This window comes from Dermacentor albipictus, chromosome 1 (assembly GCF_038994185.2).
Source record: "Dermacentor albipictus isolate Rhodes 1998 colony chromosome 1, USDA_Dalb.pri_finalv2, whole genome shotgun sequence".
Lineage (NCBI taxonomy): Eukaryota > Metazoa > Arthropoda > Arachnida > Ixodida > Ixodidae > Dermacentor > Dermacentor albipictus.
This window is the reverse complement of record NC_091821.1, coordinates 508,712,509-508,727,297: the sequence shown is the minus strand read 5'-3', so window position 1 is coordinate 508,727,297 and position 14,789 is coordinate 508,712,509. Positions and strand designations below refer to the sequence as shown.

Here is a 14,789-nt window from a genome sequence, read left to right as displayed (position 1 = left end):
TCATGTGATTTGAGAAAATATATATTTATGCGAAAATTATTGCCATTAGTTTGATATGGCCCATTCTGCATCACTTTCTTTTTAACTAAATTATATGTGCAGTGAAGGTGCTCACTAAATCTAAAAAATTTGCCACCACTACTTAAAGTGCATGATATTTTGTTAGGCGACAGCACAAGTTTGCTTTACGATTGTTAACCTGTGCAAATGATTTTCACACTTCTTGACATCACGGACTCCTGGGCAGGATGACTAGTCACACTGGGCCTTTTCTGATCTGTCGTGCACAAACTGATGCCAATGAAGACATTGACCTGAGTTTGCTATTGTTAATGCACCCTGTCTCATAATGATGAATTTATGGTCACTGACCCATGTCAAGCCAACAGAGCTCCTGTTCTTGCAGGTTCTTGCAGGAGCTGACTGTTCGCACGTTCCATGGTGCAGTAACTTTCGTCAGGGTTGGGTGAGTAGCCACAGTGTCGATTTCTTTGAGCAGAATGGCAGTTGCAGGTTTAGTGGGCTTGCCGGAAGACAACCTCAAGATATCTTTCCGGTTTTGATGGGCTCTTTTGGTTTTAATACATTAAGTTTTCTTGAGGCTGCCTGCAGAAGTGGTCCTTTGGTGTCGACGTGAAGATGGTATTTAGCTGTTGTTGTGCCATACTACGTGCACCATGTGGCTACCACGAGGTGACGGGAGCTGCCATATTATGTGCACCACGTGCATATCAGCGAGGCGATGGGAGCTCCCACTTCTCCGCGACGAATCAAGAATTCGACACGGGAGGCGACTTCAAGAAGCGCCCAGCCATCTCTGCAACGAATCGAGAATTCGCCAAAGGGACAAAAAGGGGAGAACCAGCCCTTTGTGAGAAGAGACAGTGGCTTCTAGCCGCCCAGTCACTCTGATGCGCTCTTACTGCTACCTGTATACTATCATGCACTATCCGTAAATATTGTATAAAGTTCTTCGTTTCTCCTTCGTCAGCGGAAAGAGTCCGTCTTTCGTCCCCACCCCGAAGTCACAACAGTGGACGGCAAGCTGTGGGATTCGAAGCCAAATAACACCCGCTACACCACTCAATGGCAGCCACGAGGACCACCGGCGTCAGCTATTTCGAGGGGTGAGTGCCCGACGTTTGCCTTTCGCATCACCAGACCTTTGTCACACACGTAAATGCTAAGGAAGGGTGCTGAAGTATTCTGCAAGGGTTTTAGTGGTTTTGTCTTGGTTCGCTTCAGGCCTTGCATAGATTTCCGGCTTCGAAAACAAAGCTAATTTAGAGGCAAAAGCGGAGACGAGCCGTCAGATTCCAATGGAGAAGCTCAGGATACAGGAACTTCTTGATGCTTGTCAGGAGATGGGCATCTTTGTTGCCGCGGCAAGGCGAAAGAAAGCCATTCTGGACGTTAGGAGGGCACAAGAGATAACTGAGGAGAAGTCAAAGAGGCTTGAGGAGAAATTCTTGAGAGGAGAAGTGAGAAAAAAATGCGCGAAGGGGAGGAGAAAAGGCGCGAGGAGGCAGAGGAGAAATAGAAGGCGCAAGGAGGCAGAGGAGAAAGAAAGGCGCGAAGAGCGAGATTGTGCTTTTCACGTGAGAGAACTGGAAAAAGAGCAAACTGGAATCAGCTCGGCGTGTTCAAATCCCCTTTCCGATGGAGCTGGTATACCTAAAGGGAGAATACAGGATCTGGTGCTACCGTACAGGATACGCAGTGATATCGCACTTTTTCTCGTGAATTTCGAACGCACGTATGAAAAGATAGGGCAGGACGAAGGCCTTTGGTCTCTAAACTTCTTTCAGTTGTCCCAGGAGAGACGCAGAAGTTGTCGCGCCCTTCGCTAAAGAAGACTACGAGAACAATGGAAAGGTAAAAACCGCGATTCTTCGCAAATACCGCCTCACTACCAAGGCATTTCGACAGCGGTTTAGACAGGCAAAAGGGGGCAGCGAGTCGCACAATCAGTGCACGTACGAGTTCAAGTCTAACTTAAAAGAGGGGCTCAAAAGTGCAGTAGTGTATGGCAACCACGACAAGGTGCTTGAATGCATAGCAGTGGAGCATTTTTATCGAGTTCTTCCAGAAAAAGTTAGACTTTGGCTGCAGGACAGGCTCCCAGACGTAGAGAAAGAGAAGGCAGCGCAGCTCGCGGAGGATAACTGCACCCGCCGAAACTTAAAAAAAGAAACGATTCAGGAAGATAGGCTAGAAAAAAAGGACTATTCTGTAAATCGGTTTTCCTCTCGAGACCCAGTTTCGCCGAAGAAATCTACGAGTGATGAGTTAAGCAAGAGAGTATCGACTAAGGCTGAGGTGGCGAAGGAAGGGCTAGCAGAGACAGCCCAGTCAACTGGGACCGCTAAAGCTAAGGCAGACGTAGAGCGCGCGTTCGAGGCCCGGAGACCAATTATCTGCTTCCGTTGCAACAAGGAAGGCCATGGGCCGTGTAACGTAAAACTATCCCAATATGTTTTTATTCCAATCTCCTGACGTCGAATTTGCGTAGGCGCCGACACAAGCATCGGGTGGTCACCCGCAGGGTTGTCTGAACAAACCAAAGATATGCTCCCCTCGTTCATAGGAGCACAACTTTGTTTGCTTGAAAAACGAATAGTGTTGCCTGCGCTGAGCGCTTTGTCTTATCTAGAACTTTTTGTTGCGCTAGTTGGTGCATGTTACTGAAGAACTAAAGCGCCAAACAGACGACACAAGAAGAGACACGAACGAGCGCTTACTAACAACTGATGCTTTATTGACGAAAACACACAATATATATATATATATATATATATATATATATATATATATATATATATATATATATATATACACACGCAAATTTGGCGGCGCAACTAGCGCATTGTCAAAAATCGCTTGGTAACCAGGCAAAAGGCGACAGCACGATTGTGAAGGTGACGTTCGTGAAGATGACACGTGGTGTACAGTGCCAAACGACTATAAATGATAATGGTTGCGCGATACACAAACACCGCCGTAAGGGAGTACCCCATAAAAACTAAATGATTACGAATTTTAACCAAGCGCAGGCGGCGCAGCAACATGCTCAGTTCTAACTAAGCGCTTCTAAAAAGGACATTTCACTTTTATACAGAATTTTTGATGGTTCGCTCACGCATTCAAGGCCCTTCGTTTTTAATGTGGAAGGCTTCCTTCAGCTCACGGGCAACGCTGTCTCGAGTTCTGTCCAGAACGATGGTATCTCTTAGGTGAGGCTTGCATCCGCACTCTTTGCAATGTATGGCCATATTGGAACCACTTCCTTTTTTCTGGGAGCGTTCGTGTTCTTTTAGCCTTTCAATTAAACACCGCCCCGTTTGTCCAATGTAGACCTTTATGCATGAGAGCGGAATTTGATGAAATACCCCTTCCTTGCAATTGACAACTGGATCGGTATGCTGGGTTCCGCAGGTCGCGCGTTCTGTTTTTTGGTTGTTAACGCGGGCGCACAATGTAGCAAGTTTTGAAAGGGCTGAGAAAACAACCGGGACTTTGAATTTACTTGCGACCTTTTTCAGGTTGTGAGCAACGCGGTGAGAGTATGGTACGACTACAGGTCTTAATCTCCTGGTTTGTTCTTGCGTGTTTTTTTTGCTTTCCCTTTTATTTTCTGGAGCAGGCACTCTACTACAGAGCTTAGAACTGTCTGTGGAAACCCCGCCTCCTTTAGCCTTTCAATCTGCTGTTGGAAGCTGCTTCGTATGGCACGTTTACATGATTTCCTGGCAGTTGATTCCAATGCCCCTGTGGCTATTGCTCTTTTTACGATCTTAGAGTGGGCTGACTCATAAGACAAGAGGTCTTCTTGCGCTCGGAGTTGGTATTTCCAGTGCACTTCAGCTCCCACACTGAGCTCGAGGTCAAAAACTGTAACTTTTTGTTCTTTAGTAGTTCAAAAGTGTATTCTAAACCACGGCTATATTTCATAAAAACATCTAGCATCTCTTTGACAGATTCTTGGTGGCCTGGTGGATCATGTCTGTTTAACACAATTAGGAAATAATCTACATATCTAAATACTTTCAAAACCTTCTGTTTGTCAAGCATGCTGTCGAAAACGCTATCAACGGCTGAAAGAAAAATGTTGCTTAAGATAGTGGCTACACAGGACCCTATACAGATGCGCTTCTTCTGAACATAAACCCTATCATCAAACTGAACTAGCGTGGAACTAAGATAAAGCTTCAGAAGCCTAATGAAATTTTCAACTGACATGCCCACAGAATTCTGAAACAGAATGGTGCCTTTCTTTTCAATACATGCCTGGAGAGCTAAAAACAGTTCCTTGCGTGGGATAGAATAAAAAAGATACTTAACATCGACCGAGAAAGAACCACCTACGCTACCGCAGGACTGCGAAAATCCTACTACGTCATAGGAGTTCCTTTTCCCGAAAGGATCTTCTATGTTAAGTGAACTCAAGTGCTTTAACACAAACTGGCTAACAGAAATTGTCTCACAAGAGGCAAGGAGCATGCTCAAGTGGAGAGGGATGGATGGGGCCGAGCCACTGCACTGAATTTCTATAACTGGATGACGAGGGTGGTGCCCGCGTCTGCGATTGGTCCGCTTTTTTATATTTAGTTTACGGGGGCCCGTCGACAATCGCAGTGGCACGCAACGGAAGCTTAAGAATGATGCTAAAACGGATCCTTAGCAAAGAAGGGTTGGAAGAACGAAGTCGTAAACGTGCCGAAATTTCTCGAAAATGTTACACGGGGACGCAAAAAGTTTTTTTACACGCAAATAAGCCCATGCTCTCCAGCAGGGACGAGTAGCTAGTGCCGGAGTGGTCGGTGGCAGCCATAATTTATTCCTTTCGGAACGGGGCAGCCTGCGGCTATTCAGAAGAAGATTCAGTTTTGTTCGGCATACTATGCATTTTTAAAGCGTTCACGTCATTTTGACGCGGTAACTTTTTGCGGTTTTGTGACGTCGCGTGAGTGGTAGGTGAAGTGGGTGCAGCCCGAAAACTTTTGACCAATAGTCGAGGGCTAATGGCAAAATGGCGTCGAATCAGAAATAACTATTTTTGTTTGGTTCGGTCAAATTATGCATAACCAATGTGTACAAGTCATATCAGATGGGGAGCTGTCGCGGTTTTTGTGATGTCGCGTGACAGACAGGTGAAGTGGGGGTGGTCCAAAAATGTTTTTGACCAATCACGGTGGGATGATTGCAGAATTGGAATAGAAAAGTTTGGAATAGTTTTACGTTATAGCGCCCCAAATTCCCTCAAATTGGAAGGAGCAAATCGCCTTCGCCAGCATTGGCCACTCAGACGAAAATCTGAGGCTGCTCGAGTCATATATGCAGGAGGTCATGGTAAACGTGAAAATGTGCAGGGTACTTCGCGATTCCGCCGCCACCATGGATGTTACTCATCCGTCCTGTGTTTCTCCCGGGGACTATACAGGGAAATGCACCTCGATCAGACCAGTCGCAGAAGAGCACAGCGCGCACTTGCGAGTTGGCAGGGTAACCCTTGAGCGCGCTTTTGGAAGGTTGCAAATGGAGGCGGCCGTGAGTCCAAGTTTACCTGAACACTTCTCATATTTTTTTTTTCGAACAAATCGGAGAAGCTTTTGGAAAAGGAGGGTCGGTCGTGCTCTACCAGTCTCACTTGCTTGGCGTTAGGGCGATCGCTTTCACGCGCCCTCTCAAAGAAACGTGAAAAATCATCTTCAAACAAGGAAACTGACAATGTAACATCTTCACAGTGGCAATCTAAGCTGGGAGATACGGCTCATGAAAAGCAGATGACTCAGACTTGTGGCGGATCAATTACCGGATCAGTGATAGTGGGTGAATAGCCTTTCGAGACTCGGAAAAACGGGGCGCCCAGGGCTGAAGTGGAAGGTTCACTGCTTAGACTGGCATCTTCCTGCTGGGAGCAGCTTAGTAGGGTGGAACCAAAGGCGCTTATCACGGCGCAGAAAAGAGACTCTTCGCTAACTGTGCTGCAAGATAACGGAAATGAAGGAGTGGCCCGAAAGAACATCTCGGTCTACACTAGGTAATGTCTCAAATACCGGAAATATCAGGGTTTCAAGGATCGGACATACAACCAACTACTCGTGCCAGAAAAGTACCGACCACAGTTTTAGAGTTAGCGCATGGTAATACTTGGGCGGGTTACTTTGTATCAAAAAGACAAAGGCTAGGCTAGCGCAAGATTTCTATTGGCCCGGATGCTGGAAAGAGGTTGAAACACTTGTTCAGTCATGCGACACATGTCAGCGAGTTGATAAACCCAATGACAAGTGACAGAATTTCACTCGGAGCGAGACAGGTCTAAATATAAGTTTGGTTCGATTGTCTCAGCTGTGTCTTGCCTGCCCGAATGACTGTTAGGCATTGCTTTGCATTCTATTATTAAGCTGTTTATTTTCTCTGAATATATTCTTTAAGAGCGCTATTTGTGGAGGTGTGTAATCCGGGCTCTTTATCGGGGGCGTGCTTCGTGTTTAGTACAATAACTGTAATGGTGCTGTTGACAGCCCAGGGGGGTTAAAGCGTTTCTTCTCATGGAGTTTGGTCTGGCGTTGTGGAGAGCATTGTGAGGGTGGTCCCGTTCACCGGAGTGGTTGGCGTTCATTTCCTTTCATTTCATGAGCTTTCTCAAATCCAAGCAAAGACCAACGGATGAAAGGGCGGCAAAGCCATTTCGTTGATCCCATCAAAGACGCCACTCAATCAGCAGATCACATACGTCGAGCCGCGTCGAACAGCTCGGCTTCTGGACGTATTATCAGGTGACAGAGGTGCTGTTGTTGTGCCATACTACGTGCACCAGGTGGCAACCGTGAGGCGATGGGAGCTGCCATGCTACGTGCACGCCCCCGTGCATATAAGCGAGGCGACGGGAGCTCCCACTTCTCCGAGACGAATCTAGAATTCGACATGGGAGGCGACTTCAAGAATCGCCCAGGCATCTCCGCGACAAATCAAGGCTTCGACGCAGATGACGTCACCACCATGCCCCGCCTGGTTGCTGCCGAGGAGGGTTGCCAAAGGAACTAAACAGAGAACCGGCCCTTTGTGAGGAGAGTCGCTTCCAGCTGCCATGTTGGTCTGATGCGCTCTTACTGCTAGTTGTACGCTATCATCCACTATCTGCAAATATTGTATAAAGTTTTTCGTTTCTTCTTCACCTGCGGAAAGAGTCCGCCTTTCGTCCTCCACTCCGAAGTCACAACACTGTATGTCCCAGAAGACACTAATAATAATTTTCTATAGTTCACTCCTCGCAAAGAATGCTCGAGTTTCAAAGCCCTTGATATTTCTGTCAGCACTGAGCTCTCGCTGGCAGTAATTTTTTCCCAGCTAACCGAATTATCTTGAGTCCGCACTCGGACACTACCAATGCTTCTAATGCAGACTTTTTGGATTAAGATTCTTTGCTTTGCAACTCCGTTTGAAGGAAAGGTGGCACTAATAGGTTTTTATTCTGCATGCGAATGAGACGAACCAGTAAGTCTCGGTTGCAATGTTCTGTCAGTTACTTCGGTAGAAAGCATTGTCAAGCGTTCGACGAAAATTAATTTACTTGCGTAACAGGATCTGTGGAGTTACGATCACTGACCTGTAATGAGGAGAGAAGATAACCGATGGTCATTAAGGGTGACGGCCTGGATTTCAAGGGAAGGGAAGCGTAGCAGGGGCGGCAGAAAGTTAGGTGGGTGGGAGAAATTAAGAAGCTTGCAGGGACAACATGGCGACAATTAGTACCTGACCGGGGTAGTTGGAGAAATATAGGAGAGGCGTTTGGCCTGCAGTAGGCGTAACCAGCCTGATGATGATGATAATGATGATGATCACTGACCAAGTAAGTGATTATCATCGCATTAGAGAGGATACAAATTTATATAAAACCTACACCACATCCTACACAACAAAACACAAGATGCAACCAAGATTCGCCAGTTCGTTTCGCTGATATCTAGAATAGCCACATGTGAGTGCCACCTTTTCTTCAACCACAGTTGCAAAGCCAGGAGCCTTATCCTGAAAAGTCTGCATTTGAAGACATCGGTAGCGTCAGCTTGGGGCCTCAAGATAATTCAGCAAGCTGAGAAGAAGTTACTGACAGCACAAGTATGTCAACAGAAAATGAAGGGCATCAAAACTGATCCCGTCTTCCCAATGTGCCAACTAAAGGGTCATTGTTCACGATTTTCCGGAAGCATAACTTCATGACAACTTGATGCCGGTGCTAAGTAAGCACTAGTGAGCCCCACGCCCCAGACAGTTCCAAGAAAAAAATCCTTATTCCCTCAGACAGATGCACCCACTCAAGGCATAGAGGTTTTGTTTAACATCTCTTCCTACAACTACACTGAACCTAAACCTGCTGTTTTGGGCAAGGGAACGAACATTAACACTGGTGCCTTGCCTGACTCCATGAGAATCATTTGCGACGTGATTGGTGCGATTAGTGCACTTCCTTCCAAAGATGAGGCCCACAACTGGACTTTTAGTCCACTGTACAAATTGCACAAGCATATCTCAAAAGCTTGTTTGCCTTAGTGTGCGCAAAAAACCCGTATGGGGCTGCAAGAACCATCACACCAATGAACGCAAACCCAAACCAACAAAGCTAGCTTGTTCAGTGCTGAGAAAAGTAGCCTCACGTCAGCTTTTCTTAGAATTATTTCTCGCCATGGCATAAGCTTGCTTTGCTGTGCAGGCACGTAAATATTGAAGAGGCATGTATCACTACCTATAAGAAAGCATGCAAAAAAAAAGAGTACGCATAGCACTGAGGTGTTTATAGATACTAAATACCACTATCGTACAGTAGCACTACGTCGGAAAACAGGCCAATGTGTAAATTACTGGATTTGATGCCATGTTAACTTGATGCTCAGGTCATTCGCCGGTTACTTTGTAGTGCACAGCTCACTTGTATTATTTTGTTTGAAAACTGTGGTAACATAACAACAGATAACGAAACTTCGATGTATGAGCCGTCTGTGCAAAAACATTAATCGAAGGTCCCTTTTCCGCTTCCGTCTTCCTCTTCGTGCATAGATGCAGTCAGGCCCGGACTGGACCAGCCTGCCATGTAGTGTACGCAAAGGTGATCACTTCTTGGGTCAACTATGATACCATAGCACTACATGCATCCCTATAGTCGTTTTAATGTGCTTTATAATGATAGTCATCCTGTAGGCCCTACAATGTAAGATCACCGTAACCCTAACATCACCGAGGTGTCCACAGCAGCACAACTCAGCATATCTATCAGGAGGTTTTAATTACACTTTTACACCTCTCCTCCTATGGCTTCAGCCCAATCTTTACCGAGACATAAAAGCTTGAAGCATCTGCACAAGCTGAATGCAGCAGGGCACCATACAAAATACCCCAATATCTTCCCACCGAATTCCATGTTTAACGTAAGACTGGCAAGTTCAGTATCATGTGTAGAAGAAATCAAATTGTTCTGGAATCAAGTGATCCTCTCTTTCATACATGCAAATGTCACCAGCACTACTGCAGACATATGAGCATTTTGTGGACAAAAACAACAATCTCAAGAGCTGAAGTTTGGTCAAGTTGGTAACAGCTCATTTTCATGGTGTTTATAGTGCACACACACCGAAAAATGAGCAACAAACAGAGGGTGATAAAACGCTGTCGTCTTGAGCAGACTGCGTGTCCTTTATTGGATTTTGTATGCTGCCGATTCCATCATCTGCCTGTCCCTTATCTCTTTAGTATGTGTGCACTGCGAATAGCATGGAAAGGAACATTGAGAGCATAGAATGCTACAACCGGTACAAAAAGCAAGAATTATGCCCCACGATGCACCACACTTTTAAGCAATTTAATTTCTACTAACATTCTAAACCTGTCATAGTGCTGAAAAAAGCTTACTGAAGTTGCTGTGCTAGATAGTAGTTTGCTTTTAAAGAAAATATAGTTACGTTAGTTCCATTACTTCGGCAAACTGGTGTTTCTGCAGCCTTGTGAAAAGACGGCATTATCGAAAACTAGCTTACTTTTTTAATAATAAATGAGCATACACTCAGCTACAGAGATCAGGCTTGATATAAATGTGCCCCAGTCAATACGGCAAATCAATCTTTCCAAACTGTTGAGGTAAAAAGAATCGCCAACACATTTCTTACGATCTGTAAATAGTTTGAAGAACACGGTGCTTTTCTGTTACAGTCGTCTACCGGAGCTTCAGCAAACACAGTATGGTATGATTTACTGCAGGACATTTCAAACAGATGCTATTTATGGCTTCTCATTGACTTCCGGAATCAGGAGCAAGGGCAGTGACATGTCTGAGCATCTCGGACACTACTGGCAGTTACATGGCAACAAAAACCGCTGATATGCAAAATAATTTTCGGGCAGCACTGTCGCATGCCATATCATTCGAGAAAATATTTAAGGGGACACTGAAGACAAAAATGATTATCTGACCTGCAGTATTGATTTACTCTTCTGCAACACCAGAAGAAGGCTGCAGTTACCAAAAGGAGAGGCATGGTTGGCCAGAAAAGAGGCAAGAATGAAATAGAGGTGGCTAAACCCCAATAAAGTTGCCGAACTTGTTCCGCCATCTGCTAAGGCCTAATTAATTTGTCTTTGACAAATATTGACTATACAGCCTCCTAAAAGAGCCAAATACTGTACTTTAACAATTTTTTAGCAAATGTACTGAGCCACAGCAGCGAAACTACCGAAAATACTCTGGAATGCATAATGTGCCCCTGAGGTACTGGCTAGATGTTTTGGTGCAAAATTTGGTAGAAAATGAAGCTTTGACCTTCACACACTCTTCTATAAATAACCTCCTATCAGAAAGTAAGCACAAAATGAAAGAATACTTGATGCATCTGATCTCATTTAGTGTTTCTCTATAGTGTTTCTTTGAGGCCAAGTCAATTCAGTGAGATCTTTGTCCCAACGCATATTGCACACATTCAAACACTTATGTTCGGCCTTGCATAAAGTGCCTTTTTATACGAAATAACATGGTCATGAATAGCAGGAGTCACTGTAAAGAGAGAAATGAATGGGATTCCTCTAATGCGAAAGCAACTGCACAGGCTAAAGAGAAACGTGTCTTCATGGCCTAAAATCAAAAATAAAAATCAAATTAAGCTATGGGTGGAGTATTGTGGTACAACCTCAATACCTTAGCACATGCTTATTCAGTATGTACTCATCCCAAAAGCTTGTTAATGACATACGCCTCCCTTTGCGCTAATGCTGTCTTCGCCAGAGGGGCCTAAGGCTAAACCTTAGCTCGCCACATTGTAACCGTCAAATTTAAGTGCGTTATGAGCTTTGTTTGCCCCTTTCAATAGTGTGCAACTGTTGAGATCAGGGGCGTAGCCAGGGGGGGGGGGGCGGGGCTTTGGGGCTTCAGCTTCCCCCTCCCCCGAAATATTTTCGTAATGTCATGCCCCGCCGACGAAAACAACCCCCGGCGCTGGAAATCATGCTCGATTTTGTCTATAATGTCCTTTTCACGCTCGAAAAGACATTTTAGCGCAAACATTGCGCAATCAGGCTGGATTTTGCGGCAACGTCAATGCACCGGAAGTCACATATTCTAACGCCAAGGAGCTCCATCCCAGCACAAAGTTTCAGAAGCGTTTGGACGGTGAGCGGGCTCGTCGCGGCATTTCGCGGAGGCCGCGGAATCTATAGGGAGTGCCTGGATTTAAATCACGAAACTTTAGGGGTATAAAGTTCTCATAAACTTTTGATGCGAAAGGCACATTGACATTACCAAAGTCGGACTTTCGATAATGAATTCCGGAACTATGCGAGTTTAATGTTGGGGCGCTATAACGCAAAACTATTCCAAACATTTCTATTCCTAAATTGAGCAATCAGCCCTCTGCGATTGGACAAACACTTTTTTTAATAATAATCATAATATTTGGGGTTTTACGTGCCAAAACCACTTTGATTATGAGGCACGCCGTAGTGGAGGGCTCCGGAAATTTTGACCACCTGGGGTTCTTTAATGTGCGCCTAAATCTAAGCACACGGGTGTTTTCGCATTTCGCCCCCATCGAAATGCGGCCGCCGTGGCCGGGATTCGATCCCGCGACCTCGTGCTCAGCAGCCCAACACCATAGCAAAACACTTTTTTTTTTGGACCACCCCTACTTCACCTGTCTCTCACGCGACGTCACGAAAAGCGCATAAGTCGCCATCTGATATGGCGTGTACACAATGATTTGCATGATTTGACCGAGCAAAAGAAAACTAGTTATTTTTGATTTGACGCTTTTCTCCACAACCCCTTTGCTACTCGTCAAAAGTTTTCGGGCTGCACCCACTTCACCTGTCTCTCACGCGACGAAACAAAACTTCTAAAACTCACCGCGTCAATGTGACGTGTACGCGTTAAAGATGCATTAATATGTCGAACAAAACTGGATTTTCTTCTGAATAGCCGCAGGCTGCCCCGTTCCGAAAGGAACAAAAGATGGCTGCCGCCGATCACTCAGGCACTCGACTCGCACCTGCCGGAGAGCACGGGTTTATTTGCGTGTAATTAAGGTTTTTGCGTATTCGTGTAACGTTTTCGAGCACTTTCGGCACGTTCTCGACCTCGTTCTGCCTACTATTATTTGCTGACGATCCGTTTTAGCGTCATTGTTAAGCTTCCGTTGCATGCCGCTGCTATTGTCGACGAGCCACCGCAAGCTAAGTAATGGAGAGCGGACCTACCGCAGATGTCGCCACCACCCTCTTCTCCGGTTATCAATTTTCAGTGCAGTGGCCCGGCCCCATCGAATCCCTCTCCACTTGAGTGGGCTCCTCTTCTCTTGCGAGCCAATTAGATAAGTCAAGCTGCTCGATGTAGACAATGTTACTCGTTTTTCAATCAAAGAAAAGTGACCTTCTATGAACGACGAGAGCGTTTGATTGGTGTGGTCAGACAACCCTGTGGATGACCGCCCGATGCTTGCGTCGATGGTTACGCAAATTTGACGTCAGGAGATTGGAATAAAAACATATTGGAATAGTTTTACATTATAAGGCCCTCGTTATAAACATGTGACACTAAAGGTGCATTGATTTTCGAATGTCGTACATCGGGCCATAAAACGAGACAAGCGAATTCCACACACTATCAGACAAGCTGACAAAGCACGCGGCGAGGTCCGATGAGACGAAGCGTTGTGGTGGTTCCTTTGTGCCGTCATGCCACAGAAAAGAATATCAACATTTATTTTCATCTGCGCCAAAGCATCCATGTCAAGACACTAAAGCCAGCAAAGGTAATTACGTTCGTACTTATTTTTCTACTTGGACATTTATTCGCGATGATACACTGAGCCTCTTCAATTTTCTTGTTCTAGCTACGCGCGTGCTGCCAGAGCCAGCCAGAGCGCATGCGTGTTTCTCGTGTTACCACAACCACCAGCAACATGTTTATTTGCCTTGCTTGACGCATCATATATAGGGACTTTTTCTTAGATACCTATATTTATTGAAGACTTGTACATATATTGAAATATCTTGTCGAGAGGTTTTGTGTACATGTGCAGTGAACTTTGTTTTCAGTGACACTTTTTTTCCCTTTATCAAGCTGTTACTTCGCATTTGTATATTCCATTGTATCTTCGCATTTCTAATGTACGAAGGCGAGCCAAATGAAAGTGAGCCCACCCACCCTGCGCAATAATGGCTTGGTTCATTATCTGCGAGGCATGCACGTGGCACAGAAGCATCTCTTATTTACAAAAGTGACACGCAGATGTGAGGATCAGGTTCTTTAATGCTCTCATACACTGGATTCAAGATGTTTGTATGACATAATGGACACTCGAAAAGTTGAACAGAGTGGTGTCATGAGGTTTTTGACAGATGAAGGTGTTTCCCAAAAAGAAACTAGTCTCCGTATGGTTGCAGTGTACTTTGAACATTGCATTTCATTGGCCACTGGGGAGCATTGGAGCAAACGGTTCAAAGAAGGACGTGAAAGTTGAAAAGAGGATCCAAGACCATGTAGGTCATATCCACCGCGCAACCACCCCCAACACAATTGCAAAGGCTTGCTAAACAAGAACGGAGGATAATCATCCATGAATTGGCAGGGCTTGTGAACATCAGTCACGATTCGGGTCAAACCATAATTCATGAACATCTCGGTTACCGGCTCTCGTGTGCGCAATAAATTCCCAAGGTTTTAAACTGCCGCCAGAAGGCGGAGAGATTCAGCGCTCTTGATTCATCCAATCCAGTATCACGATGAGAGTGAGCACTTCTTGTCAGCAGTTGTAACCGGGGACGAATCATGGTGCCACTACTACGAGCCTGAAACATGACAGCAAAGTTTACAGTGGAAAGATTTGAATTCATCGCCCCCAAGAAAAGCAAATATCGTCATTTCTGCCGGAAAGGTGTTGTTGACTTTTTGTTTCGATAGTCAGGGGCCACTGTATCGAATTTACTAAACCTGGAGAGGCTATTAATCGTTTGCGATATTGTGAAACGTTGGATCGGCTGCTTGTCGCAGTCAAGAACAAACGACGTGGAAAAATGAGGAATGGGGTCATCTCGCGCCACGACAATGCCCGTCCCCACATCGCTGATGTGGTTAATACGGAACTGGCAAAGTTCAAGCGGGATACGCTTCAAACTCCGCCAGTCCATCCCAGTCTTGTTGAATTGCAACTTCCACATTTTGGAGCATTTGAAGAAAAACAGCTTAAGGGAAATAAATTCGTGTCAGACGATGACGTGAAAAAAGTCAGTTACAGACTTTTTTTGAAACA

The 14,789-nt window shown here is 45.3% G+C and overlaps 1 protein-coding gene across 1 annotated transcript in view; it reads left to right on the top strand.

Annotated features, from left to right (window-relative positions):
* Nucleotides 1-409: 409 nt before the first annotated feature.
* The window catches only part of LOC135907594 (uncharacterized), a 258,333-nt gene continuing 243,953 nt past the window's right edge, over nt 410-14,789 (top strand). The window contains exons 1-2 of the mRNA XM_065439279.2: nt 410-466; nt 992-1,127. The gene's annotated coding sequence lies outside the window, so the exon portion shown is untranslated. The remainder of the gene's footprint in view (nt 467-991; nt 1,128-14,789) is intronic.